Source organism: Eleutherodactylus coqui, chromosome 4, assembly GCF_035609145.1.
Source record: "Eleutherodactylus coqui strain aEleCoq1 chromosome 4, aEleCoq1.hap1, whole genome shotgun sequence".
In the NCBI taxonomy this organism is placed as follows: Eukaryota; Metazoa; Chordata; class Amphibia; order Anura; family Eleutherodactylidae; genus Eleutherodactylus; species Eleutherodactylus coqui.
In genome coordinates, this window is record NC_089840.1 from 31,568,262 (window position 1) to 31,585,983 (window position 17,722).

Below are 17,722 nucleotides of genomic sequence, written 5' to 3' on the forward strand. Positions count from 1 at the left end.
ACTGCCATTATGGAGTCGGGAAGGAATTTTTCACTGAATGGGCTAATTGGCTCCGCCTCTTGGGATTTTTGCCTTCCTCTGGATCAACAAGGGGGTTGAAACAGGCTGGACTAGATGGACATTGTCTCCATTCAGCTTAACATACTATGTTCCAGGACCCCTAAAAGCTCATGCACCATCCCATTATATAATGCATATATGCCTTCCTGTTCAAATATACTATTGTTATTTTAATATAGGACACCAGTACTGAGATATAGCGCTGGATCCGTCTTTTTGACTGCATCTTGTGTAACTTTTATTAGCGGCTTTTAACTAATGATATTTACCCCTATCCAAGAATTAGAGATGAGCCAGCATATTCGGTAAGGCGATTTACTCAAGAGCATCGCCTATTTCGAGTAACTGCTGGCTCGTCCCTGAAGATTCGGGGGGCGGCAGGGGTGAGAGGAGTGTTGCTGAGGGGATCGGGAGGGAGAGAGATCTCTCTTACTCTCCCCCTCTGCTCCACCCCGCCGCCACGTCCCCCGCAGCTCCCCCAAATCTTCAGGGAAGAGCCAGCAGTTACTCGAAAAAGACGATGCTCTCTCGAGTAAATCGCCTTACCGGGTATGCTCGCTCATCTCTACCAAAAATAATAATCTTTATTTGTATATCACCAACTTATTCCGCAGCGCTTTAAAAAAGATATACTACTGATATAAACTGAGTCTAAATAAACCCTCCGAAGAGGGCAATACTCATGGGGCAATAAGAATATGACGTACTTCTAATAGTATTCCTAATGTGCACTAATCACAAGCTATAAAGGGGGACTGAGAAAGTGCCCTGCAAAGGCCAGTCCCGTGCTGCCACCTCCTAATACACCCTAGTAAACTGTAATCCTATGTCGTACCACTATCAAAAGGGCAACGGACAAAAATTAAGCTAAAAAAATAACAAGATAAGCACATATTAGCTGCAAATACAAATATACATCAATCATCAGAAATGCATGTCACCAGGACTTCAGTTGGAAGGGATAAAGTTTCTCCTTCGGAAGAGAACTTAGTAGGTGTGAATTGACTTATGTTTAATCTGTTTTTTAAGATTATGACTGCGGAGACTTATAAGGCCATCCATGCTCCTCTAGGAAATGTATGCAAATGGTAAAATGGAAGAATGCCTCCACAGCGCCAGCTATTAGACGTCAGAATTCCTGAAAGTCAACGTTAGATCTTTTAACAAGCCTTGTAACAATGACTGGGAATTGTGAGCCAAAGCCAGAGTCTTCTCCTGAAGGAAAATATATCCATGTATAGACAGACTGTTTCAGGGTCTTTGACTCTCATCAGTGTGCAGTAGGTGAGAGGCCAATGACATGGGTCGGGAAGGGTATAATTTCTCCTTAATGGGAGCACCTAATAGGCTTGAGGAGATTTTTAAGAACATGTATGTTCAATCATGACTTTAGATACTGTAATAACTAAAAAAAGTAATTTGAACATAAAGCTAAATATATTTATGTATATCGCCATATGGGATTGCAACTAGCGAATCATACTACAAATAACTATACCCCTAGGGAAGTTAGGTACAAGAGGGAGATTGCATAACGAACATACTAGGAAATTGTAGGATAAATCATGGCTGTCCTATAGAGGTACATGGCTGAAGGTTCTCCTGACTTAGGTTTGCCAGCATCAAAATTGCCCATCACACTGCCTCCGCCAGCTTACCATTGTACATCTTGGTGTCATCTCTTCTCCAAAGAAGCAATGTTCAGGGTCCTGGCCGTCCACATGACATAAAATGTGATTCATCAGACCATGCCGCCTCCATGGCCAGTTCTGATGCTCATGTGCGCGTTGTAGGCGCTTTCAGCAGTAGATAGGGGTCATCATGGGCACTTAAGTTTGCTTGACATCGAACTACAATGTCATCCTTGTAGGATATTACACTTTTCTATCATCTCCTGCAGGAACTTTATCAGTAATTTGTCCTACAATAGCTCTTCTTTGGAATTGGACCAGATAGGTTAGCCCTAGCTTCCCATGTGCATTGGGTGTCCATGACTCTATTGCTGGTTCACCACGTGTCCTTGCTTGGACCATTTTTAGTAGGTAGCAACCACTGAATATAGGGAAGACCCTTCAAGATCACCCATGCTGGAGATGCTCTACCCATCACAATTTGGCCCTTGTCACAGTCACTTAGATCCTTATGCTTGCCCATTTTTCCTGTTTCTGACACATCAACTTCAAGAACTGATTGATGACCTGCTGCCTAATAATATATCCTACCCCACAAGATGTCACTGTCATGAGATAATCAATGTTATTTGCTTCAGCTGTTGGCTCGTCTTAATTACATCACCTTGGTTACCTTTCTCCTCCCGAAGCTAACAAGAAGCCATTATCTGCAGAGGAATCTTCATGTATTACTTGAGCATATTTATGGTTTCTACAGGCAACGAATCCACATTTTCTCTGTAGGAGTTGCCTCTGAGGCTTGGTGTACGTATTTCACATAACTAAGGGAATCACAAATACCATTTTTGCAGTTTTAGAAGCTAAGAATGACCTTGCTCATAAAATATATATCTATACAGGGTGTAGTGAAAAAGACTCATTCAGCCTATATCTCAGTACTGGTGTCCTATATTGAAGTAACAATAGTGTACATGAATAGGAAGGCATGGATGTGCTACATGATGGTATGGTGCATGGGCCCTTGCAGGCCCCGGAACATGGATTTCAATTTCGGGTTATGGCCCGTGTAAGAGATTCAATTGCAGAGTTGATGAGAAGCAGAAACCCGCTTTCCATGTCTATTATTATTGCAGTTAGGTTTTACTCTCTCTCTCTCTCTTACAGGGTCCAAAACACAAAATTGAAATCAATAATCCGGGGCCCATGCGCCATAACATCGTATAGTGCATTCATTCCTTTCTATTCAAGTACGCTATTGTTATTTCAATATAAGACACCATTATTGAGATTTAGAGGGCTGCAGGGTGAGGGGGCATTGGTAGTTACATGTGATTGTTTCAATAGCATAATATACACAAATGTATCACCCATCCAAACCTCGCACTAGGGATAACCCAGTGTATTAGTTTTCGGATGGAGCATACCTTGCTAAGTTGGAGGCCCTGTTCACATCATGTTTCTATTCCATGTCAAGAGTATATGTGGCGGCCGAGCACAGACCTTAATGGGAAGACAGCGGGGAATCAGATGGTTGTCAACAGTGGCTCTACTGTCCCTTTCCTGGAATATCAAGACACAGCCTGGCTCGGCTGCACACAGTGGTAATAAAATAACGGTGGCAAGGAATGCTGTAGTTGGAATGAGCACGTAACACCAGTACCTTTTTAGCAAAGCATCCTGGTAGCGATGCAACAAAGATTCCAAACCAGATTTGATAAAGTAAACCGAAGGTACACAGTTTACTTAACACTTGGGTAATTAACAAAAGTTCATACTTAGCAGAACTACCAATCAGCATTGATTTAAACAGATTTGCTAAGAGCAGAGAATACAAGTCCTAACTCTTGAACGGTTCCACGGTTCAGGAAGATGAGCCCGCCAGTCTAAGTTATCTGGGGGTTCTTCCAGAAGGGTATGTGTAAAATAATGGAGGGCTTAAGTAGAGTTGATTGTACTCCCACTGATTCCTATTTACATGGGGCACGTACACTCACTCTTGAGAAGTATTCTTGCAGCTTCTTTCTCCCCACTATGACTTGTTCCTGACCACTTCCTCCATTTCCCGGTCTACTTTCCTCTCGGTCCTCGGAGGAGTCGCACCCCATATCCAAGTGGGGCAGACTTGAGCCTAAGCCCCGTTCACACATCTTCCTTCTCCGATTACATCTTTCTCTGAACATGCCCCCCTAACCGAAGCCAGACAGAACACACGTCATGCACGCAACACAAAGCAGGTTAGGGTGACAGGGATGCGGACACACTAAAGTTTAGTAGCACAGACACACACATAGACGGTCCAAATGAGGTAGCCAAACAAGTGCTATAGGGGCCCTAACTCTGGGCCACTACATACAGTATACAGCATGTTTGAATATGGAAATAAAGTATTCAAATTCCTTGGCGCATCATTGGTGAACTGCAGTCTGAAAAAGTATAGTTTTGACTCTGTTTGACTACATTTTTTTGGAAGCGCACACTATTCTACTATTCAGTCTTCCAAAGAAAAGTTATGTGTTTTTTTCACATTATAGTAAATGGGTTATGTCTGCATACATTAAAGTGGCCGTACCAGAATACACTTTTATCACCTATCCATATCTGTGTTGTGGGGGTCTCACCGCTACGATCTGAGAACAGGGATACCCTCTCTCCTCGTCACTGCGGGCTCATTGCACCCACATAGACATCAGATTAAATAATAATAATCTTTATTTATATAGCACTAACAGATTCCGCAGCGCTTTACAAATTGGGGAAAACTTACAAAAAATAGGTCATAACATCCAGTAGTAAATCAATGCACATATTGAACAATAGGGGTGTGGGCCCTGCTGGCAAGAACTTACAGACTATAAGTAAGTATACATACAGGGTGCTACACATATATAAAGCTGTGTAAGTGGATAAACATACAAAAAATAGGTCATACCATCCAGAACCAGTAATAAACTAACGCACATATTGAACAATGGGGACTTTAAGGAAGAACTAACGGACTATAAGGAAGTATACATATGAACATACATTAGCTGATATACCCGGCTTCACCTGAGTAAATTTGGTCCGGGCGTTTACCTGTTGTTCACATGGAAAATTTTATGAAGTCGTGGTTACTTCAGAGGAACCGGGTAATAAAATATGTATACACATAGAGGAGTGTTAGATTGTCCTCAGTATATACACGTAGAGGTGAGATAGATTCTTCTCAGTATACAAATCATTTCCTTAGGCTTTAAGGTTTCTGAGAAAAGAACTATGTCATGTATTGCGTGGTTTTTCACGCTTAGAATTGAATATTGAAGTTGCGACCCCTTTACTTTTCTTATTTAGGATGAAAAGAATGGAGGTAGCAAATTTCATGTTTGTGAGGTTCAGATGTGTGTTATTAGTTACATAACATACCGGGTCACTTACTTTTGCACTTAGAATTAAATAATCATGTTGTGACCCCTTTCCATTTCATATCTAGCTCCAAAAGAATGGTCGTGCCAAATTTCATGTTTGTACAACACCGGGAAGTTAGAGAATTAGATTAGGTACACTACATAGGGGTGCATTTACTTTTGTACTTGTCATTGAATAATCGAGTTGTGACCCCTTTACTTTTCCTATTTAGGACCTAAAGAATGCTCCTGCCAAATTTCATGTTTGTAAGACACCGGGAAGTTAGAGAATTAGTGTCGAGTCAGTCAGTGAGGGTTTTCGCCTTTATACATATAGATAAAGCTGTTTTTATGAATAAACAGATAAGAGGTCCGATGTGGTATGTTGGGGATGCAGTGGGAAGTAGGGTCTCAGAAGCAGGGGGGGATGGAGAAGAGTTTAGATTAGGGAATATGCTAGTCCTCCCTAAAAATATGTGTTTTTAGAGCACACTTAGAGCTGTGGGAATTGGGTATCAACCTCATTGTCTGGGGTAGTGAGCTCCAAAGAACTGGTGCAGCTTGGCAAAAATCTTGGAGGCAGGAGTGGGAACACTGGATTAGAAATGAATTTAGAGTGAAGAACATGGATAAGGCGGTACACAGAGATGAGAAAGACTGGCACAGGGTGGAGGCATGAGTGTAGTCATGGGCACAGGGTAGATGCATCAGTGTAGTGACGGGCACAGGGTAGAAGCATCAGTGTAGTGACAGGCACAGGGTGGAGGCATCAGTGTAGTGACGGGCACAGGGTAGACGCATCAGTGTAGTGACGGGCACAGGGTGGAGGCATCAGTGCAGTGATGGGCACATGGTGGAGGCATCAGTGCAGTGACGGGCACATGGTGGAGGTATCAGTGTAGTGACGGGCACAGGATGGAGGCATCAGTGTAGTGACGGGCACAGGGTGGAGGCATCAGTGTAGTGATGGGCACAGGGTGGAGGCATCAGTGTAGTGACGGGCACAGGGTGGAGGCATCAGTCCAGTGATGGGCACATGGTGGAGGCATCAGTGCAGTGACGGGCACAGGGTGAAGGCATCAGTGTAGTGACGTGACAAGAAGATGAGCCTGGCTACTGCATTCAGGATGGATTGGAAAGGGGAGAGTTTAGTGAGGGGAAGACCTATCAGAAGTGACTTGGAGTAATCAAGCCGAGAGTAGATAAGAGTGACAGTAAGAGATTTGGGTGGTTTCACTGTGGAAAGGGAGGATTTGGGAGATGTTTTTGAGGTGCAGGTGACATGAGCGAGGAAGTGACTGCATATGGGGAGTGAAGGAAATGTCAGAATCAAATATAACCCCAAGACAACCGGTAGCACAGACTGAGATGGAAATATCAGGTCCAGGTCGGTTTGGAAATGTTAAAAACGGAACAACTTCAGTTTTTGAGAGATTCTGTTTTATATAGAGATTCGACACAGTGTTGGAAACTACCGATAGTTTGCACAATAGGAGCCATGTAGATGGAAAAGAGGAGAGGATAAGGACTGAGTCCTGGGGAACCCCAACAGCCAGAAAGAGAGGAGAAGAGGTAGAGCCGGCGAATGATACACTGAACGAGCGAGAGATCAGAAAGGTAGGAGGAAAGCCATGAAAGTGCAATATCCTTAAAGGGGCTTTGTCAGTAGAAAACAAAAGTCAATACTTACCTACTCCTCTCCAGGCAGTCTACTTACTAGATCTTCAGCTCACCAATCTTTTCCTGACTCCTGGAGTCCCCCGGGTCACCTCACCTCCAGCAGGCTGGATCCTCCTCTACCTGTTTTGGAGCGTCCATTAGCTGCAGTTCACTTCCTGCAGGGCAGTGAACGCTACAAGTGACGTAGCGTTCGCTGCCTAGCAGGGAATGCCGAATCCTCAGCAGCCTGCTTAAGCGCGCATGCACAATACCTCGCCGCTAGTGTTTCATATAGTATATGAAACACTAGCTGTGAGGCATCGTGCATGCGCAGTCGCGTTAAGCAGGTTGCCGAGGATTCGGCATTCACTGCTAGGCAGTGAATGCTATGCGCTACACCACTGTGGGCTCATTGCACCCACAGCGAGGATCCGGACGGTTGGAGGTGAAGTGACCCGGGGGACTGGAGGAGCCAAGAGAAGATCGGTGGGGTGAAGAACTGGTAAGAAGGCTGCCTGGGGAGAAATAAGTAAGTATAGAATTTTTACTTTTTCATGACAGAAACCCTTTAAGACCAATAGAGCAGAGCACTTTGAGGAGAATTTGGTGATCTACAGTATCGAACGCAGCAGAAAGATTCAGGAAGATCAGTAGAGAGTGGTCACCATTTGATTTGGCCATCAGAAGATCGTTTGACACTTTAATAAGAGCAATCTCAGCATAATGTAGAGAAAGAAAACCAGACGGCAAAGAGTCAATGAGAGAGTTAACTGAGAGACAGTTTATTAGAGGACAGTAGAAAAGGCGTTCCAGAAGGTTGGAGATGAAGGGGAGATTAGAGACGGGTCAGTAGTTGGCAGCACATGTCGTGATGGTTTCTTTAGTAATGGGGATCTGATGACGGCTTGTTCAAAGGAGGAGGAAAGATACCAGAAGAAAGAAACAGGTTGTGAGGTGAGACACTTAAGGAGGTGAGAAGGAATAGCGTCACTAATGCAGGTAGTAGGGCAAGAAGAAGAGAGGAGCCTGGAGACTTCTTCTTTTGTTGGGTCAAATACTGAAAAGCTGGGAGTGAACTACAGTGGGTGCAGGAGAGAAGGGGATCAAAGCTAATTGGAGACTGGGAAGTTATTTCCTGATGGATGTCAATTTTCTCTTTGACATAAGCCACCTGATCTTCAGCATTGAGATCCGTCATAGGGGGCTGTATTTTAGGGCGGAGCAGAGAGTAAAAAGTCTTTTTGGGTTATTGGATACTGAGGGGATGAGAGAAATGTAAGCTTGTTTGGCATGGTGAAGGCCAAAGTCATATGCTCAGATAATGAATTTGTGGTAAAGGAAATCTCCAGATGTTTGCGATTTTCGCCAGATATGTTTGGCAGCAAGCCAAAAGGAGCGGGGAACACAGGACCTTAATCCACAGGGTTGAGTCCCACCACTGGCCGGTCACTTTGTCTCCTATCCTATACAATGGCAGCAGTGCCGCTCCATTCATCTTCATTGGGATTGGGTACTGCTTGTACTTGGCTATCTCCGTCAGCCTCATTGGAATGAATGGCTATATTTTAGCATGTATGTAGAATGTACAAGCCAAAAGTAGCCTCAAAATATAAAGGCGTAAGCTTGCTTTTAGCCCTAGCTGTTTAAAGAGTAATACCCATTAATATGGTACCGACCTAGAGAACGGTCACGACAAGTATGTTAAGACTGTGCTACTTTACTATCTGGCAACGTAACCTTGGCGCTTTGGTTTATCACCTAGTGTCATTGTTTTACATTGTTTTATTATGTCTGCTGGCTCAACTCTGACAACATTGATAACCGACACTCATCCAACGAAACCTGTGCAACAAACAAGACCCTCAGGATGGAATGGTGTCATTCTGCACGGCTTGTATTTAATAAAAAGCACAGTTAATCGTCAGTAAAGTCATTTTAATTAAGTCATCTTACTGTTGTCAGGTTTGGTATTGCTTATTCTGGTTGGGCTTCTATTCTTAGGGTACTTTTACATGTAGCGTTAATCATTCGTTAAGGCAGTCACTTTAAACACACAGATAAATTGCATATATATATTTTTAACAGGATAGTTCAGTTCTCTGTACCAGTGAATGAGAACGACCTAACGACCAAATGAGTAGCGAATAGAGATGAGCGAGCGTACTCGGAAAAGCACTACTCGCTCGAGTAATTTGCTTTATCCGAGTATCGCTGTGCTCGTCCCTGAAGATTCGGGTGCCGCTGCGGCTGACAGGTGAGTCGCAGCGGGGAGCAGGGGAGAGCGGGCGGGAGAGAGGGAGAGAAAGATCTTACCTCCGTTCCTCCCCGCTCTCCCCTGCAGCTCCCCGCTCCGTGCCGGCACCCGAATCTTCAGGGACGAGCACAGCGATACTCGGATAAAGCAAATTACTCGAGCGAGTAGTGCTTTTCCGAGTACGCTCGCTCATCCCTAGTAGCGAACGTACCGAGGATGATTTCAATGCTTGCATGAAATGAACGATAAGCGATCAAGTTATATGCAAAAAACAGAACAGACAGCGCTCGAAAATCACATTGAATGGCTGTGATTAGTTCATCGAGTGCTGCATTGATTGGCTCAGCCACTGCGCTCGAGAACCAATCAAAGCCATCGCTTCCTGGAGGCGGGGTTTATGAATGTTACCAGGAAGCGATCTTCTGTCAGCTGCTGGGGACTGCAAGCAAGCTCCCGTAACTCTGTAGAGTGGCATGAGGGACCCGGACGGCGCCTACTAAGTATTGCTTTTTTTTAAATGTAGTGTGGCTAGGGCTTATTTTTGGGGTAGGGCTTATATTTCAAGCCCCCCTCCCATGAAAAAATTGGTATAGCTTATTTTCGGGGTAGGCCTTTTTTTCGGAGAAAAGTATGTGTGTGTGTGCAATATCAGAGACATGGCATGATTAATTAATACTCCAGTATGAAAAAAAAACTGAGAATCACCGAATGATCTTGGAGAGTAGATCCTTAAGCCCCGTACATTTACGTCCTGGAGCATTGGGGTATGTATGAAGAGAGGTCGCGGGGCGCCCCGCGACCTCTCTTCATACAGCGCGGGCGTCAGCTGTTTATTACAGCTGACACCCGCGGGCAATAGCGGCAATCGGTCGTACGGCCAATCGCGGCTATTAACCCTTTAAATGCTGCTGTCAATTCTGACAGCGACACTTAAATACTCCGGTCTAGTACGGCGGGGAGCTGTGCAGGTGTCATGGCTGCCGGTGGCCTTCTGAAAAGGCCCCAGGGCTGCCTTGAGAGACTGCCTATCATGCCATCCCGGTGGGGTGGCTTGATAGGCTGCCTGTCAGAATGCAGTATGATGTAATGCTATAGCGCATTATTTACCCCGCACTGGGGGTGAAGGCAGAGAGGGGGTGAGAGCTCAGAGCACTGCTCCCGGCTCTTCCAGCCTCCTCCCCCTGCAGAGAGAGACGCCGTATATTGGCCGGCGTGAATACCTGGCTGTGATTAGTTCATCGAGTGCTGCATTGATTGGCTCAGCCACTGCGCTCGAGAACCAATCAAAGCCATCGCTTCCTGGAGGCGGGATTTATGAACGTTACCAGGAAGCGATCTTCTGTCGGCTGCTGGGGACTGCAAGCAAGCTGCCGTAACTCCGCAGAGTGGCATGAGAGACCCGGACGGCGCCTACTAAGTATTGCTTTTTTTTTTTATGTAGTGTGGCTAGGGCTTATTTTTGGGGTAGGGCTTATATTTCAAGCCCCCCTCTCATGAAAAAATTGGTATAGCTTATTTTCGGGGTAGGCCTTTTTTTCGGAGAAAAGTATGTGTGTGTGTGCAATATCAGAGACATGGCATGATTAATTAATACTCCAGTATGAAAAAAAACTGAGAATCACTGAATGATCTTGGAGAGTAGATCCTTAAGCCCCGTACATTTACGTCCTGGAGCATTGGGGTATGTATGAAGAGAGGTCGCGGGGCGACCTCTCTTCATACAGCGCGGGCGTCAGCTGTTTATTACAGCTGACACCCGCGGGCAATAGCGGCAATCGGTCGTACGGCCAATCGCGGCTATTAACCCTTTAAATGCTGCTGTCAATTCTGACAGCGACACTTAAATACTCCGGTCTAGTACGGCGGGGAGCTGTGCAGGTGTCATGGCTGCCGGTGGCCTTCTGAAAAGGCCCCAGGGCTGCCTTGAGAGACTGCCTATCATGCCATCCCGGTGGGGTGGCTTGATAGGCTGCCTGTCAGAATGCAGTATGATGTAATGCTATAGCGCATTATTTACCCCGCACTGGGGGTAAAGGCAGAGAGGGGGCGAGAGCTCAGAGCACTGCTCCCGGCTCTTCCAGCCTCCTCCCCCCGCAGAGAGAGACGCCGTATATTGGCCGGCGTGAATACCTGGCCGATATATGGTCGTCTGAATGCGCCCTAAAAGAGGTTTAAAAACGTTTCACTAATTATTTAAAAAAAGGCAATAAAAGTTTTAAAAAAAACTTTTGCCATATTTATAATAAAAGAATCTAAATAATAAAATGAAAAAAAACATACTTGGTATCGCTGCATCCGTAAAAGTCCGATCTATCAAAGTAATGCATTATTTACCGCGCACTGTGAACGTTGTCAGAAAGAAAAAACAACGCCAGAAAATGCACTTTTTTGGTCACCCTGTTTCCAAGAACAAATGTAATAAAAGGCGATCAAAAAGTTATATGTAATCCAAAATGTCACCAATAGAAACTACAGGACAGCTCACAAAAATTGAGCCCTCGCACAACTATGTCAGAAGACGGCGGCAGAAAATAATTTAAAAAAATTAAATATCTTTGAAATATATTAAAACTAGTACAGCAAAAATAAACTATATAAATTTGGTATCGTAGTAATCATAGTAAGGGTGCATTCAGACGACCATATATCGGCTGGGTTTTCACGCCCAGCCGATATACCGTGTCCCTCTCTGCAGGGGGAGGAGGCTGGAAGAGCCGGGAGCAGTGCTCTGAGCTCCCGCCCCCTCTACGCCCCTTTGCACTATTTGCAATGAGAGGAGGTAAAACTGGGCGGGGCTAAGTGGCAGGAATTGGCTCCACCCCTGCCCCGCCTCTCCTCATTGAAAATAGTGCAGGGGGGTGGAGAGGAGGCAGAGAGGGGGCGGGAGCTCAGAGCACTGCTCCCGGCTCTTCCAGCCTCCTCCCCCTGCAGAGAGAGACGTCATATATCAGCCGGCGTGAAAACCCAGCCGATATACGGTCGTCTGAATGGACCCTTACATAGTATGTCAGGCTGAAGACAATGTCCATCTAGTTCAGCCTGTTTCAACCTCCTTGTTGATCCACAGGAAGGCAAAAACCCCAAGAGGTTTGGACTGACCCATAGAATAAAATCATCATGTTTTTGTTGCAGTGTGTATGTCATAGAAGCAAAACACACCCAAAGATGGCAGAATTACGTTTAGTTTTTTCTCCATTTCTCTCCACTAAGAATTTTTTTTAAGTTCTTCAGTACATTATATAGCACCACTAAAAATACAACTCAACTAGCAAAAAACAAGCCCTCAGACATCTACTCCGATGGATGAATAAAGCTTTGATTTGGACTTGAACTTGCGATCGTTTGATCACTCATGCAGTATAATGTCATACTTTATACTGTATTACATTATACCGCGATGTGACAGGCTATCAAACCACATTACAGGCGTGGCCTCATAGTCAATGGGAGGAAACAGGACGGGGGTGGGGCTAAGCTCCCGCCCCTCACAGCAGCCAGCAATGGGAGGAGGTGGGACAGGGTGGTGCTTAGCTCCACCCCCATCCTGTCTCCTCCCATTGCAATCAGCCGAAGGGGAAGAGAGAGGAGGTGAGCCGTCGAGGAGGAGGAAAGGGGCAATGGCATGGCGGCTTCGGCATATATGTATCGGGCCCCTTGCCATCTGAACGGGCGCACAAACATTAGATTTGTGCGCCCATTCACAAGTTTTTTCATCTCACATCGTTGCATATATCAGCCAGCCGTGAAAACAGTGACTGATATACGCTCGTGTGAAAGAGCCCTTAAAGAGGTCTTCTCAGCTATTTCTTGCTCCAATTCCTGTGTAGTGCGTGACGCTGATAATTGCAGATTCTATTGGCAGCTGCACCTGCAATTACCAGTACCAGCCACTATACACAGGTCGGAGCTATCTGCTTCTGCCCTGTGCACTCTGTTTCGGTGCTGACAGCGGGCGCTGAAACAGCTGATTGTACAGGGTCCTGAGCAGCAGACCCCAGCCATTCAACTATTGCTAACCGATCCCGAGAATTGATCATCAATAGAAATTGCCTGGAAACTTCCATTAACCTTTTAAGGATATGCAAAACTGCAGAGGTAACCAAAATAATTGTAATGAGTTTCTATCTGCAAAAACCTGTGACTCAAAATATCATTCTCCCACCCAACTAGTTCTTAGAATTGTGATGCATTATGATAAAGTCAGGAAGTGGTAAACCACCTTGCTGAGCAGAGACTTTCGATGAATCTACCTTTATTCTAGCTTTCAACCCCGGCACAAAGCATCTCTTTCATCAGAATCAATAGTGGAGAAAGTGGAGCTTAGAATAACTTTAGCCGGGTTTTTGAAAAGAATTGAGAATTAAAGGAAGTCACAACATTTTCTCTAGGGTGGCCCTTACCACATGAAATGAAGGAAGTGGGCGCCGGGGTCTCATCTTGTCTCTTTAATAAGGCGTATAATGTCCAACCTGATGTAATCAGTGGGTTGTTTTGAGATGAAGACAGCGAGATACATAAATCGCCACTGCATTTAGATAACAAGAAAAAGTACAAATCACCTTATTTACCTAAACTGAAAATTCCCCTTAAAGTAACAGCCACTACTAATTTGCTGTCCACTGCCTGTTGTCGTGTGAAGTCTGTCTCTAGTAACAAACATAACATGATAGAGCACAGGAAGTGAAGAAGGGTGAGGACTAGAGATGAGCGAGCATACTCGATAAGGCAAACTACTCGAGCGAGTAGTGCCTTATTCGAGTACCTGCCCGCTCGTCTCTAAAGATTCGGCTGCCGGCGCGGGTGACAGGTGAGTTGCACCGGTGAGCAGGGGGGAGCAGGGGTGTGGGGGTGGGAGAGAGGGAAAGAGAGATCTCCCCACCGTTCCTCCCCGCTCTCCCCCGCCCCCTGAATCTTTAGAGACGAGCGGGCAGGTATTCAAATAAGGCACTACTCGCTCGAGTTGTTTGCCTTACCGAGTATGCTCGCTCATCTCTAGTGATGACTCATGCTGCCCATACAAGATGTAGTCAAAAAGATGCATCCAGCACTTTATCTCAACACACTGAACTAGCAGTGGCATACTTGAATAGGAAGGCATGAATGCACTATACGATGGTATGGTGCACAGGGCCCTAGAGGCCCCGAAACATGGAATTCAATTTTGTGACCCCTTTAAGAGATACAGAGAGTAAAACTCAACTGCAGAGTTGAAAAGTAGCATGTGAGAAGCAGGAATCCGCTTTCCACGGGTTCGTTGCTATGACTGAAGTAAGGAAAGAGTTTCTCGAAGTGACCTCCTTCTGCTACGATACATGCTTGGAGCCGTTGCTGGACCTGTGTTCATTGCACGGACTTTCAAAACGGATCGGTTCCTCAGTCTCCTGCAGATGACCGTGGATGAGTTCCTGGATGATCCTACCCTATGGTAGCAGAAGGAGGTCACTTCGAGAACGCTTTTCTTACTTCAGTCATAGCAGCGGTTCCGCGGGACTTAGAGAGACACGGAAAGCAGATTTCGGCTTCTCACATGCTACTCTTCAACTGGGCAACTGGATTTTACTCTCTATATCTCTTAGAGGGGCCACAACACAAAGTTGAAATCCATTTTCTGGGCCCCCAGGGGCCAATGTTGCATGTCATTATGTAACTCATCCGTTGCCTTCCTATTCAACTTCGCTATTGTTATTGAGAGTATTGAGAGATAGCGCTGGATCAGTGTTTTTGAAGTCTATGAAGAGCAGTCGGGAGAAGGGAGAGAGATGGAGGATTTATACAGATGTGTTGCTACAGTTAACTAAAAATTACAGATGGAGCCTACAGAGGGGCAAACAGGTTAAAAAGTGTCATCCATAAATCATATAATGGACAGATATAGAGGTACTCCTCTTGTACATATTCCAGTTTATTCAGGTAAGTTAAATATGCATTGAATGCCACAAAACAGGTAAGTCAGCTAGTGACATCTGATCACCTACCTCAGTATGTACAGCGAGAACTGTTTATTTAAGTGTTATGTTAATGCCAGAGTTGATCAAACAGCTCTATTAGTTCCATCGCCAAATAAATAACCTGCTCTGCTCTGAAACAACAAAACGCCCATAACATATAACTATATATTTGATTAGCGCAGATTAAATCCCTCTGTGTGCGGGTGGTTATGAGTAGCTAAAGGCAATGGCTCCATCACTAAAGTGAATAGTAATGGAGACAGTGGGAAGGCCTGCCTCGTGCCCCTCTGTAGTTTAAAAATGGCAGGGCTTGTCCCGTTTTGCCCATCAGTGGCGGGGTTGCTTCTCCCCCTGCAATGACATCACTGTAAATGGAGCGCTGACCGGGCATGCATGGTTGGCGCTCCATTCATGTCAATGGGGCTGACAGAAATAGATAAGCGGGTGCCACTCGGCTATATCTGCAGTCCCATTGAAAGTGAATAGAGCGCCATTCAATCTCCTCCTCACTGCGGTGGGGGCAGTACTCTGCAGTCAAGAGGACGGGGGACATGGGACCTCTGTTCTCAAGATTTGCGGGTGTCCCAGCGGTGAGACCACCACCGGTCAGTAAATTATACCTTGTTCTGTGGATAGGGGATAACCTGTAATTGTGGTACAACCCCTTTAATCCGTGCTGTTGGGTTTCTACACAGTAACATTACCCAAGAAAGGTGCCCCGGACCAAGTCCTTTTTAACCCCTTCCCGCTATAGGACGTACAGTTATGTCCTGCAGGTTCAGGGTATGTATGAAGAGAGATTGCGCGGCTATCTTTCATCATATATCACGGGTGCAGGCTGTTTATTACAGCTGACACCCAGCAGCAACAGCTCCTATCAGCTGCATGGCTGATCGGGGCTGTTAACCCTTTAAATGCTGTCGTCAATTCTGACAGCGGCATTTAAATCCCCCAAACGATGTTCAAGGGTCCCGTACAGCTCCCCCTCCACAATGAGATCGCAGGGAGCCATGTGGGTGTCATGGCAGCTGGGGGCCTTCTGAAAGGCCCTAGAGCTGTCTTGGCAGTATGTCTATCGAGCCATCCCCATGGGGTGGCTTGATAGACTGCTATGGCATTACATCATACTGCAGGAGCGATGAAAGCATGGCTAGTTGTGGTCCCCTAGGGTGACTTAAAAAAAAAGTAAAAATAAGAACAATAAAGTTTTACTAATTGTTGAAAAAAAAGTAATAAAAGTAAAAAAAAAACTCCTTTTGCCGTATTTATAATAAAAGAATCTAAATACAACAAAAATACATATTTGGTATCGCTGTGTCCGTAAAAGTCCGATCTATCAAAGTAACACATTATTTACCCTGCAGGATGAACATCGTCAGATAAAAAAAAAAAGAACGCAAGAGATGCGCTTTGGTCACCCCGTCTCTAAGAAAAATTGCAATAAAAAGCAATCAAAAGGTCGTATGAATTAATAAATGGTACCAACAGAAACTACAGGACATTCCGCAAAAAATCATCCCTCGAACAACTATGTCGACAGAAAAAATAAAAAAGCTATTGCATGGAGAAGATGGCGGCAGAAAATAATAAAAATAAAAGTAGATGTCTTTGAAAAAAAATACAGTAGTACAACAAAAAAAAAAAAACTATATAAGTTTGGTATCGTAGTAATTGTACCGACCCATAGAATAAAAATATCATGTCATTTTTGTTGCAGTTTGTGCGCCGTGAAAACAGGACGCACCGAAAGATAGAGGAATGTTGTTGTTTTTTTTCATTTTACTCCACTTAGAATTCTTTAAAGGTTTTTTAGTACATTATATGGTACAATAAATAGAACCATGGAAAAATACAACTCGTCCCGCAAAAAACAAGCCCTCAAACAGCGACGTCGATGCATAAATAAAAAAGTTACGATTTTTTAAAAGGGTGGAGGAAAAAACTAAAGCGGGAAAAAAAGGGCCGCGTCATTAAAGGGGGAGGAGGGATGTAATGTGGCAGCTCAGTGGTTAGCACTGTTGACTAGCAGCGCTGGGGTTATGGGTATTAATAGAGATGAGCGAGTATACTCGCTAAGGCACATTACTTGAGCGAGTAGTGTCTTAGTCGAGTATCTCCCCGCTCGTCTCCAAAAATTCGGGGGCCGGCGGGGGGCGGGGAGCGGCGGGGAGGAACAGAGGGGAGATCTCTCTCTCCCTCTCTCCCCCCTGCTCCCTGCCGCAACTCACCTGCCACCCGCGCCGGCCCCCGAATCTTTAGAGACGAGCGGGGAGATACTCGGCTAAGGCACTACTCGCTCATCTCTAGGTATGAATCTAACCCATCTGCACGGATCTTGTATGTTCTCCCCACGTTTGCACGGGTTACCTCCCACACTCCATAAACAGACTAATAGGTTAAATTGGCTCGATATGAAAGTGACCCATGTGTGAATATGTTTGATAGGACATTTAGACTGTGAGTGGGGTACAGTGCTGTGGGACATGCTGGTGCAAGAGAAACAAGTAAATGTAGCTTCACTCCTCAAGGCAGTCAACATGTGACCATGTCAAGTGAAGCCACGACTGCATCGGTCATCCCTGTAGGGCACTGAAGACTCCGGGGTCATTGACGTACATTATCTGAAGTGGATTTTCCTGCTAGGAATCCAGTTTGATCCGTTCAGATCTTTAGAAGCCTCCTGGCTAGTACTTAAGATGCTGGCAGTGTAATGCAGTGCAATGCAAACGCAATCCGTAGCGTAGCAGCTGTGTGTGAAACACATTATACAGGGAAATATATGCTTAT

The 17,722-nt window shown here is 45.1% G+C and overlaps 1 protein-coding gene across 2 annotated transcripts in view; it reads left to right on the plus strand.

The window, feature by feature from the left end:
* The first annotated feature begins 7,668 nt into the window (after positions 1-7,668).
* Positions 7,669-17,722, plus strand: part of ST3GAL6 (ST3 beta-galactoside alpha-2,3-sialyltransferase 6) — a 139,850-nt gene continuing 129,796 nt past the window's right edge. Inside the window, exon 1 of one of the 2 annotated variants that reach the window (XM_066599166.1) lies at positions 7,669-7,687. The gene's annotated coding sequence lies outside the window, so the exon portion shown is untranslated. Of the gene's footprint in view, positions 7,705-17,722 lie in introns of both variants that reach the window. The other variant, XM_066599165.1, reaches the window with a different exon arrangement.